At 41.9% G+C, this 12682-nt stretch overlaps 1 protein-coding gene across 2 annotated transcripts in view; it reads right to left on the bottom strand.

Annotated features, from left to right (window-relative positions):
• AKAP1 (A-kinase anchoring protein 1) overlaps window positions 1–12682 on the bottom strand; it is a 93635-nt gene that overhangs the window by 55220 nt on the left and 25733 nt on the right. The window lies entirely within an intron of this gene.

The raw sequence follows: 12682 nt of genomic DNA, 5'->3' as shown, positions 1-12682 counted from the left end.
CCAGGCCGGCTGCAACCTTTTAAAACACGCGCGCCGCTTCGCAGCTGTCTCCTGAAGCCGAAGGCGGAAGTTAGCGTTTGGCTTCAGGAGACAGCTCCTTGGCGCTTGTATCTCGAATTTGGGCTTGTAAGTAGAACAAAAATATCTCTCCCCTCCCAGCTCTTATCTCGACTTGCTCTTAAGTAGAGCAGCTCTTATGTCGGGGTTCCACTGTACTTGTTTGACAAAAAAACAAACACCTCTGGTAATAATGGCAAAATTATCTAGAATTGTATGCCATAGTAGTCTTCAACTAATGACTGAAACTGAGCCTTGACTTTTGGTCGTTAAGCTAAGTCCCCAAATGACAAGATTCGGTTTTATCACTGTTTTCATGATAGTCATTGAATCATCAACCTGGAAATAAGGAAGAACTTCCTTACGGTCAGAACAATCAACCAGTGGAACAACCTACCAGCGGACATTGTGAACTCCAATACTCTGGACATTTTAAAGAGGAAATTGAACTGCCATTTGGCTGGGATGCTATAGGGTTCCTGCTTAGGCAGCGGGTTGGACTTGATGACCCGCATGGTCCCTTCCAACTCTAACAATCAATCAATCAATCAATCAATCAATCAATCAAATAAAATCAAATAAAACCAAATAAAACCAAATAAAATCAAATAAATAAAATAAAATAAATAAATAAAATAACTTACATGACTAAGCAGATCAACAATGGGGCATATTTTGTCGACTCTGTTGCACTTCAAATGGTTATTAAATGAACAGTTGTAAATCAAGGGCTACCTGCAGGTGCTTTCAACATAGCTTCCAAACACGTAACACTGCTAGGTGGCAGCACTAGCCATTCTCAGCCAATCTCAAAAGCTAGCTAGTGGATGGGAGACCACAACAAAAATCCCAAGGAAGAAGATTAAACTGGGCAATAAAATAAAATCCTTCATGGCAAACGACATCCATAGAGTTTCCAAGGAAACCATGGGAATCTCTGTCTTGGAAGCCTTCAGGAGCTGGACTTCATTTTAATTTAATTTAATTTATTTGATTTATATTCCACCCAATCCCACGGGACTCAGGAAGGAAGCTGGACTTCGCTTACTAAAAACAGAAATCCTGGTTGCTAACAAACAGGGATTCTTGTGCATGCCTGGTCAAGCTTACTTTCAGAGCTAGAACTTTCCATCTTCCTGTGAAATGACCACAGGCAGCTCTTCACTTACGGCCATTAGTTTAATGGCCATTTACAAGTCACAACGGCAGTGGAAAAAGCAACTTACAAATGGATCCTCAAACCTATGACTGTCATAGCATCTCTGCAGTCATGGGATCGGTATTTGGCAACCAGTATGTGGAGTCACGTTATTTCCATTTGCAACCTTCCCAGACAGCTTCCTACAAGTAAAGTCAATTGAGGGACACGCGGACAGGATTCATTTAATGACCACATGATTCATCGAACTGTGATTATTCACTTAACATCCTTGCCCCCCCCCCCCCCCAAAATGTTGTAGAACTGATCTCGATTCACTTAGCAATCTCCTCGCTTAACAGCAGAGGTCCAAGTCCCAACTGGGGTTGTAAAACGAGGACTATGAGCCAAAGTGTTCGGAAACTTCAGATCGTGCAGAATGCAGCTGCGAGAGCAATCATGGGCTTCCCCAAATATGCTCATGTCACACCAACACTCCGCAGTCTGCATTGGTTGCCAATCAGTTTCCGGTCACAATTCAAAGTGTTGGCTATGACCTATAAAGCCCTTCATGGCATCGGACCAGAATATCTCCAGGACCGCCTTCTGCCGCACGAATCCCAGCGACCGATTAGGTCCCACAGAGTTGGCCTTCTCCGGGTCCCGTCGACTAAACAATGTTGTTTGGCGGGACCCAGGGGAAGAGCCTTCTCTGTGGTGGCCCCGGCCCTCTGGAACCAACTCCCCCCCAGAGATTAGCATTGCCCCCACCCTCCTCGCCTTTTGTAAGCTCCTTAAAACCCACCTCTGCCGTCAGGCATGGGGGAACTGAGATACTCTTTCCCCCTAGGCCTCTACAATTTATGCATGGTATGTTTGTACGTATGTTTGGTTTTATAAATAAGGGTTTTTTTAGTTGTTTTAGTATTGGATTGTTACATGCTGTTTTTATCACTGTTGTTAGCCGCCCCGAGTCCACGGAGAGGGGCGGCATACAAATCCAATCAATCAATCAATCAATCAATCAATAAATAAATAAATGGTAGCGCAGTGGTTAGAGTGCAGTACTGCAGGCTACGTCTGCTGACTGCCTGCAATTTGGCAGTTCAATTCAAATCTTTAATAATAATAATAATAATAATAATAATAATAATAATAATAATACTTCAGAAGAAAAGAATTTAGGGGTAGTGATTTCTGACAGTCTCAAAATGGGTGAACAGTGCAGTCAGGCGGTAGGGAAAGCAAGTAGGATGCTTGGCTGCATAGCTAGAGGTATAACAAGCAGGAAGAGGGAGATTATGATCCCGCTATATAGAATGCTGGTGAGACCACATTTGGAATACTGTGTTCAGTTCTGGAGACCTCACCTACAAAAAGATATTGACAAAATTGAACGGGTCCAAAGACGGGCTACAAGAATGGTGGAAGGTCTTAAGCATAAAGCGTATCAGGAGAGACTTCATGAACTCAATCTGTATAGTCTGGAGGACAGAAGGAAAAGGGGGGACATGATCGAAACATTTAAATATATTTAAGGGTTAAATAAGGTCCAGGAGGGAAGTGTTTTTAATAGGAAAGTGAACACAAGAACAAGGGGACACAATCTGAAGTTAGTTGGGGGAAAGATCGAAAGCAACATGAGAAAATATTATTTTACTGAAAGAGTAGTAGATCCTTGGAACAAACTTCCAGCAGACGTGGTAGATAAATCCACAGTAACTGAATTTAAACATGCCTGGGATAAACATAGATCCATCCTAAGATAAAATACAGGAAATAGTATAAGGGCAGACTAGATGGACCATGAGGTCTTTTTCTGCCGTCAGACTTCTATGTTTCTAATAATAATAATAATAATTTATTAGTTTTGTATGCCGCCCCTCTCCGAGGACTTGGAGCGGCTCACAACAACAATACATAATGTACAAATCTAATGTTAAATAGAACAATTTAACAATTTAATGGCGCAGGTTCTTCCAAGGAAATGCCAGGAGGCAGAGCTGCCTCAACTCAGGATCCTTGTTTACCTTAACTAGCTTACTGACATGTGTATATATATATTAATTTTCAAATTCAGCAAAAATACATGTGACATATATATATTAGATTAGATTTATTGGATTTATATGCCGCCCCTTTCCGTAGACCGGCTCCACAAAATAATAATAATAATAATAATAATAATAATAATAATAATAATAATAAAATAACAACAACAACAGAGTTGGAAGGGACCCTGGAGGTCTTCTAGTCTAACCCCCTGCTTAGGCAGAAAAATCTACACTATGATGTGGTATAAACAAAGTAATTTATTCTTTTCCCTTGAACAGTGTGTTGCTTGCTGGATGGGCTTTTTTTATTCTTGCATCTTTCATTTCATGACATCAAACTATCCCAAAAAATTTTTGTATCAATGCCAAGCTTACTCCAGGCTATGAAAGCTGGGCCATCAGAGTTGTGACATACTGAGAAATAACTACCGTATTTTTGGGAATACAAGACATAACTTTTTGCCCCCTAAGAGAGGGTGGTCTTATACATCCATTTTTTTTGCCTCCCAAAGCCCCCTCCCCGCATCCAATTTTTACTAAAAAAAATGGGGTCCTATTTCCCAAAATCAGGGTGCGCAGAGGGCACGGGAGGCCTGCAGAATGCTCCTGGGGGCTAGTGGAAGGCAAAAACACCAGTTTTTGTACAAAAATGGGCAAAAAGCAGGCTGTCTTTTGCAAAAACGGGGGTGCTTTTGCCTTCCCCCAGACCCTAGAAGCACTGTGCATGCCTCCCAAATCATAGAAACATAGAAACATAGAAGACTGACAGCAGAAAAAGACCTCATGGTCCATCTAGTCTGCCCTTATACTATTTCCTGTATTTTATCTTACAATGGATATATGTTTATCCCAGGCATGTTTAAATTCAGTTACTGTGGATTTACCAACCACGTCTGCTGGAAGTTTGTTCCAAGCATCTACTACTCTTCCAGTAAAATAATATTTCCTCACGTTGCTTTTGATCTTTCCCTCAACTAACTTCAGATTGTGTCCCCTTGTTCTTGCGTTTACTTTCCTATTAAAAACACTTCCCTCCTGGATCTTATTTAACCCTTTAACATATTTAAATGTTTCGATCATGTCCCCCCCCCCTTTTCCTTCTGTCCTCCAGACTATACAGATTGAGTTCATTAAGTCTTTCCTGATAAGTTTTATGCTTAAGATCTTCCACCATTCTTGTAGCCCGTCTTTGGACCCGTTCAATTTTGTCAATATCTTTTTGTAGGTGAGGTCTCCAGAACTGAACACAGTACAGTATTCCAAATGTGGTCTCACCAGCACTCTATATAAGGGGATCACAATCTCCCTCTTCCTGCTTGTTATACCTCTAGCTATGCAGCCAAGCATCCTACTTGCTTTTCCTACCGCCCGACCACACTGCTCACCCATTTTGAGACTGTCAGAAATCACTACCCCTAAATCCTTCTCTTCTGAAGTTTTTGCTAACACAGAACTGCCAATGCAAATCCTCTGCGCACCCCTTTTTTGAAAAAATGGGTGAAAAATGGGCTGTTTTTTGCAAAACAAGGGGGGGGGGTTGCCTTTCCCCAGACCCTGGAAGCACTCTGCAGGCTTCCCAAACTTTCTGCATACTCTGTTTTTAACGGACAGGTGAAAACGGGTCCGTTTTTGCAAAAAACAGGGGGCAACTGAGGGTTTGGGAGGCCTGCAGAGTTTTCCTGGGGGTCGAGGAAGGCAGAAACTCTTTTTTTTTCTTATTTACATCTTTGAAATCTTGGTGTGTCATATGCCAGTGCATCTTATACTGGAAAAAAATAAGGTAAATGGGATCCCGTAATAAAAATGCACAGCCTCTCGCCCCCAACATAGCAATATCATTGCATAATACAGCAGAATTAGAAAGATGGAATTAGGATAGGCAGCCAGGCTCGAGTGGAATCACATTGGACAGGACCTGGCTGCTTTAAATCCTAAATCAAAGGGGCCAAAGGAATCTTTTTCCAAGCTAAAAATAGATGCTGTAAAAGGCACAGGAGCTGCCGTATAAGCCCACACAGAAGGCTGGTGGTTTTGAAAGAGTCAACTTGGTAGCCCTACTCAAGATGTTTTTAAAAATTAGGGTACTTTTTAGTGTAAAAAGAAATCCATCTTAATTTAAAGTTCAGCTCCAGGCTTGGGCTAAGGATTCTCAACCTCCTATAATGAAATTGAATTTAAAATTTGGAATTCAACTGTTCTACATTTGATCCTGGAGGAAGCATTCTGCCGCACGAATCCCAGCGACCGGTTAGGTCCCACAGAGTTGGCCTTCTCCGGGTCCCGTCGACTAAACAATGTCATTTAGCGGGACCCAGAAGAGCCTTTTCTGTGGCAGCCCCGACCCTCTGGAACCAGCTCCCCCCAGATATCAGAGTTGCCCCCACCCTCCTTGCCTTTTGCAAGCTCCTTAAAACCCACCTCTGTCGTCAGGCATGGGGGAATTGAAATTTTCCCTTCCCCCTAGGCTTATAAAATTTATACATGGTATGCTTGTATGTATGAGTGGTTCTTTTAATTGGGGTTTTTAAGATTATTTTTAATATTAGATTTGTTCACATTGTCTTTTTTATTGTTGTTAGCCACCCCGAGTCTTCGGAGAGGGGCGGCATACAAATCTAATAAATACAATACAAATACTTAATACATTAGTAAATACAGCTGATCAGAAACAGTTTTTGCCAATCTATCCCCCAAAAGACTTCAACTCCCAGAAGTCCATAGTAGTGTTAATCTAGGGCAGGGATGGCGAACCTTTTTGGGTTTGTGTGCCAAAAGGAGTGCGTGTGTGCCCACATCCATTCCCTCCGCCCTGCATGCACACTCCGTCCCGTGCTGCGCATGCGCATAATCTCCGTCCCTGTGCATGCGTACAGGCCTCACTGAAGCCTGGGACGGTGGAAAAAGTGGGCAGACCAGAAGTTCGGAAAAATGGACTTTCGGTTTGCCCATTGTGTTGTTTTTCGCACTCCAGGGCTTCAGGAAGCTTCCCTGAAGGCTCCGGAGTGCGAAAAACAGCACAAAGGACAAACCACAAGTCCGTTTTCTGAACTTCCACTTTGCTTGTTAGGCTGTTTTTCGCACTCTGGGGGCTTCGGGAAGCTTCCCTGAAGGCTCTGGAGTGCAAAAAACAGCACAATGCAGAAACCGGGAGTCCATCTTTCCAAATTTATTGCTTGCCCCTTGGGTGTTTTTTTGCACTCTGGGGCTTCAGGGAAGTTTCCTGAAGCCCTGAAGTCCGAAAAACAACACAACGGGCAAAACGGAAGTCCGTTTTTCTAAACTTCCGGTTTGCCTGTTGTGCTATTTTTCGCACTTTGGGGCTTTAGGGAAGCTTTCATGAAGCCTCCAGAGGGCGAAACGGCCTTCCCCCAAGGCCAAAAATCAGCTGGCATGCCCATATTTCTCTAACACTCAGCAGACTGCACTGGTTGCCAATTGGTTTCCGGACACAATTCAAACTGTTGGTTATGACCTATAAAGCGCTACATGGAATCGGACCAGATTACTTGCAGGACCGCCTTCTGTCACATGAGTCCCAGTAACCGGTTAGGTCCCACAGAGTCGACCTTCTCTAGGCCCCGTCAACTTAGATAATGCCATCTGGCGGGGTCTAGGGGAAGAGCCTTCTCTGTGGGGACCCCGGCTCTCTGGAATCAACTCCACCCTCCTCGCTTTCCGTAAGAGTCTAAAGACTCATCTGTGTTACCAGGCATTGGGGCCATTAGACTCTAGTCCACAGTGTAGGTACGTTTGCTGTTGAATGGGGATGAGTGATTTTTAAGTGTTATTAGAGTTGTTAAATTTAATTAACTAAATTAATTGGATTTTAGATGCTTATACTATATATTGTGTTTCTTGATATGTTGTAAGCCGCCCCGAGTCCTCGCAGAGGGGTGGCATATAAACCACATACATACATACATACATACATACATACATACATATAAATAAATAAATAAATAAATACTCGGTACCACAAATCACTAAGTTAAAACACTGTAAAGTTTAAAGTGGTGCACTCCCTAATGGCCATGTTTGTCCCTTCCTCCAAAAAAGAGGACAATATAGGACAGGGATGGGGAGCCATGGCCCTTTTAATGACTTGTGGACTTCAACTCCCAGAATTCCTGATCCAGCAGGAATGCGCTTGAGCCATGGCTGGCTCAGGAATTCTGGGAGTTGAAGTCCACAAGTCTTTAAAAGGGCCATGGCTCCCTGGCCCTGATATAGAATAATGGTGCACCACTTTTACCTCCCTTCCAAGTCTCTCCAACTTCAACATTTACACAGTGAGTAAACCTTAAGACACTTTCAACCACCAAGAAAGGCCACCCAGCTACATCGATCATTAACAGTTCTAAGTATTCTACAAATATATTTACTCAGGCTCTCAGCCAAGTCAGTTTGGTAAATGCAACCTTTTGAGTATTGTTTTGAATAGAAAACCCTCCTTTGAGGAAGAGCTTTGTGAATCTCGGGCTGAAGGTTTTGTTGTTTTTAAAAAAAATAAAAGACTTACCCAACGGCTCAATTGTGCCTCAAATGCACTTTGCCCTGAATTATATAAATAAAACCTCAGGCAATGAAGAAATATGGCAAATGAGAAGAGGCTCAAAGTAGGAAAGTAAATGCCTTAATGAATCAACCCGTCTTTTGGTTGCCACCAAATAAGTTTGGGGACAGGGGTCCCCAAACTTTTTACACAGGGGGCCAGTTCACTGTCCCTCTGACTGTTGGAGGGCCGGACTATTAAAAAAAACCTATGAACAAATTCCTATGCACACACCTTATTTTAACATAAAAAACAAAATGGGAATGTACTATTTAGAGGAGGGGGGGAGAAGAACTGAAATTCATATATGTTTATGTTTTGTTTTTTATTTTCTTTTGTTGACATCTGATTGGCTATACAAGGTTTTCTTGGCTTATGAAAAATGTATAAAGAAAGAAGGAAGCACTTTGGCATAATGGTTAATAAGTAAGAAATATAATTGCTGTACTTTTTGAAGGAACATTAAGGAGGGAATTTAATGAAAAGAAAATGAACGTAACTGGATGACAAAATTAGAAAAAAAAACTTTTGCAACTTTTTTGATGATTGATATTAGTTACTAACAAAATACCGCATTTTATTCATGGAAAATTAGATGGTACACTGTGTTGTTTGAATATATGTTGAGAGAAAAAATTTAAAAAATTACCACCACCACCCCAAAACAGTCCTTCCTTCCTCTGTCCCTCCATTCATTTCATTCTTCCTTCCTTCCTTCCTTCCTCCCTCCATTTCTCCTTCCTTCCTTCCCTCCTTCCTTCCTCTCCTCCTTCCCTCCCTCTCGTTCCCTTTTCTTTCTTTTCTCTTTTCCCTGTGCTCTTGACACTCCCTGGCGGGCCGGATAAATGGCCTCAGTGGGCCGCATGTGGCCCGCGGGCCATAGTTTGGAGACCACTGGCTTGGGACATGTGGCAGGAAGGAAATGCAAAAAAAATAATTAAAAGCAAATTTATTTAAACCCAAGGGGAAATTTCCTTTCCACTCTCATCCCCTTCTCATTGGAAATAAACAGCAATATCAATACCATTTAGACTTATATACCACTACATAGTGCTTTTATAGCCCTCTCTAAGCAGTTTACAGCCTATTGGGTCCTCATTTGACCCACCTCGGAAGGATGGAAGGCTGAGTCACCCTTGAGCCGGTGGTGAGATTTGAACTGCTGAAGTTCAGCAATCAGTTAATTGAAATAGCTTGCAGTGCTGCATTCTAACCACTACACCACCCTGGCTCTAAACACATTCTGATTGCTAGCGCTCCAAGATTTAACATATTATTACTGTTAAATAACAGGTTATTACTATTATTAACAAATATTATTATAACTAGTTTTTTTCTCATCATCCCTATCACCCATCTCCTCCCATTTATGACTGTTTGACTGCAACTTGTTGCTTGTATCCTTAAGATTTTAATTAATATTGATTATTTCCTCATTGCTTATTTGACCTTGTGTGTGTGTGTGTGTGTGTGTGTGTGTGTGTATCACATGTTTTTGCTGACAGAAAACATTATCTGCCTTACAAGGCAGAAGCCTCAAGATTAAATCCCAATAAGGGTATGGCTAGCTGATGAGGCCAGAACAAGACCAAAATAGCACTATCCTAGTACAAAAATATGTAACCCTTCCCTGGTGCAGAGCTGAAGGGATTGGATACTGTAGCCTAGAGGTTAATTCTCTGCCTTACAAGGCAAAGGTTTGCAGGTTCAAGTCCTGGTGAAGGTATGGCTAGCTGATGAGGCCAAAATAAGGCTGAAATAGATCTATCCTAGTCTCCCTTAATTTTCAAATTCAGCAAAAAAAACATGTGACACATACAGATAGAATTGTCAGCTATCAATAAAATTAACTGCCTTGGAAATGGCCCTGGGTTGGGCCCAGAGGCAAAAAAGGGAGCTGTGATGTTCCTTCAATACACCAGGGTGATTCGACACAAAAATATGTAACCCTTCCCTGGTGCAGAGCTGAAGGGATTGGAAACTGTAGCCTAGAGGTTAATTCTCTGCCTTACAAGGCAAAGGTTGCAGGTTCAAGTCCCAGTGAGAGTATGGCTAGCTGATGAGGCCAAAATAAGGCCGAAATAGATCTATCCTAGTCTCCCTTAATTTTCAAATTCAGCAAAAAAAACCATGTGACATATGGACAAAAGCACCAGCCTGAAGATGACGAGTGGGACCTCGTCAAAATGTCGCCAGAAATCTCTGAAACCTATATGTTTTCCTAGATTTTCACGGGTACAGGTATGAAGGTCTTGGTATATTCGGGTTTCTTCCCGTGTAGGTTTCAGAGATTTCTTGCAACGTTTCAACGAGGTTCCATTCGTTATCTTCAGGCTGGTGCTTTTGCCCTTGTGCTCACCCTAGGATATATATACACACCTTGTGTGTCCAATCACACTTGGCTATTAATGAATTCTATTCTATTCTGCTTTATTAACAGAAGGGATCTTGCAGGTCATCTAGTCCAACCCTCTGCCCAAACAGGAGACCCTACATCCGCCTCTACCTAGGATTGAACTCACAACCTCCTGATTGTGAGGCAAGGGCTCCACCTCTAGGCCAGAGCAGCTGTATTCTAATGATCTACAACTCTTTGATTTTCAGATGTGTTGGGTTGCCACACCCCTAATCCCCAGCCTGGACAACCCAACATCGCAAAGCCGCAGGATGAAAATCCCACAGGGCAGCCTCTGTGGCAGTGTTTTCTCAGCGTTCACAACTTTCGGGCAGTTAAGACTTCAATTCCCAGAATTGTCCTAGCCAGCTAGGGAATTCTGGGAGTTGAGGTCCATACTGGGGAATTGTCAAGCACAAAGAATAGGACCATATAGTTCAAGCCTATACACAAGAATATTGTTCAAGCCTATACACAAGAATCAAGTCAACTAAAGTTCAATGTGAAAGTGGCGCCAGAAAAGGGTCAACAAAATCAAAGAGGGGCTGGATTTTAGAGTTTGTGGGAACATAATAATTCTAGGCTGATGACTCATTTAACTCCGTCATTCCAGCCCTGTCTGCTCTCTCCTGTAGGAATTCCGGGAACTGAAGTCTATATATTTCTGACTGGGGAATTCTGGGAGTTGAAATAATAATAATAATGATGATGATGATGATGATGATGATGATGATAGAAACATAGAAGATTGATGGCAAAAAAAAAATCCACTGGAACTTGTGCCGGAACTACCATTTACCAGTGGCAAAGAACTGGTGGGATCATAAGCCTTAAAAAGTGGTCAAAAATGAGCAAGCAAAACTACTGTGGGACTTCCGACTTCTGACTGACCGAATTCTGAAGCATAACACACCAGACATCCTGATTGTGGAGAAAAAGAAAGTATGGATCATCGACATTGCAATCCCAGGAGACAGCAGAATTGAGGAGAAGCAGCTACAGAAATTAGTGAAATACGAAGATCTAAAAATCGAGCTGCAACGACTCTGGCATAAGCCAGTGAAAGTGGTCCCAGTGGTACTTGGCACGCTGGGCACAGGGCCAAAGGATCTCAGCGGACATTTGAAAACCATCGGAATTTACAAAATCTCCATCTGTCAATTGCAAAAGGCCACTTTACTGGGATGGGCAAACATAATTCGCCGCTACATCACGCAGTCCTAGGTGCTTGGGAAGCGCCCGACTGGTGATGAAATACGAAATCCAGCATAGTGATCTCGTTTGCTGTGTTGTACTGACATAATAATAATAATAATAATAATAATAATAATAATAATAATAATAATAAATAATAATAATAATAATAGTAATAATAATGATGATGATGATGATGACGACGATGGATGATGATAGAAACATAGAAGATTGACGGCAAAAAAAGACCTCATGGTCCATCTAGTCTGCCCTTATACTATTTCCTGTATTTTATCTTAGGATGGATATACGTTTATCCCAGGCATGTTTAAATTCAGTTACTGTGGATTTATCAACCGCGTCTGCTGGAAGTTTGTTCCAAGCATCTACTACTCTTTCAGTGACATAATATTTTCTCACGTTACTATTAATCTTTCCCCCAACTAACCTCAAGATTGTGCCCCCTTTTTCTTGTGTTCACTTTCCTATTAAAAACACTTCCCTCCTGAATCTTATTTAACACTTTATTTAAATGATGATGATGATAATAATAAAATAATAATAATAATAATAATAATAATAATAATAATAATAATAATTTTTAAAAAACAGTTGAAAGGGACCTTGGAGGTCTTCTAGTCCAACCCCCTAGGCAGGAGACCCTACACTACTTCAGACAACATCTTCTTAAAGACTTCCAGGGTTGGAGCATTGACAACTTCTGGAAGCAGGCCATTCCAATGATTAATTGTTCTAACTGTCAGGAAATTTCTCCTTAGTTCTAAGTTGTTTCTCTCCTTGTTTAGTTTCCATCCATTGCTTCTTGTTCTACTCTCAGGTGCTTTGGAGAATAGCCTGGCTCCTTCTTCTTTGTTGCAACCCCTGAGATATTGGAACACTGCTATCATTACCCTCCTGGTCCTTCTTTCCATTAAACTAGCCATGCCCAGTTCCTGCAATCATTCTCCATGTGTCTTAGCCTCCAGTCCCCTAATCATCTTTGCACCCTTTCTAGAGTCTCAACGTTCTTTTCACATCGTGGTGACAAAAACTGAATGCAGTATTCCAGGTGTGGCCTTCCCACTTGCCTTAGGGCTACCAAGTTTGGGAAACCCTGCACTATGGGGAATAAATGCTAGGTTCAATCAATAGACCAGTGTTTCCCAACCTTGGCAACTTGAAGATATCTGGACTTCAACTCCCAGAATTCCCCAGCCAGCATGGCTGGGGAATTCTGGGAGTTGAAGTCCAAATATCTTCAAGTTGCCAAGGTTGGGAAACACTGCAATAGA

The sequence above is a fragment of the Erythrolamprus reginae genome, chromosome 1, assembly GCF_031021105.1.
Source record: "Erythrolamprus reginae isolate rEryReg1 chromosome 1, rEryReg1.hap1, whole genome shotgun sequence".
Classification (NCBI taxonomy): Eukaryota; Metazoa; Chordata; class Lepidosauria; order Squamata; family Dipsadidae; genus Erythrolamprus; species Erythrolamprus reginae.
This window is presented reverse-complemented; position numbering and strand designations above follow the sequence as displayed.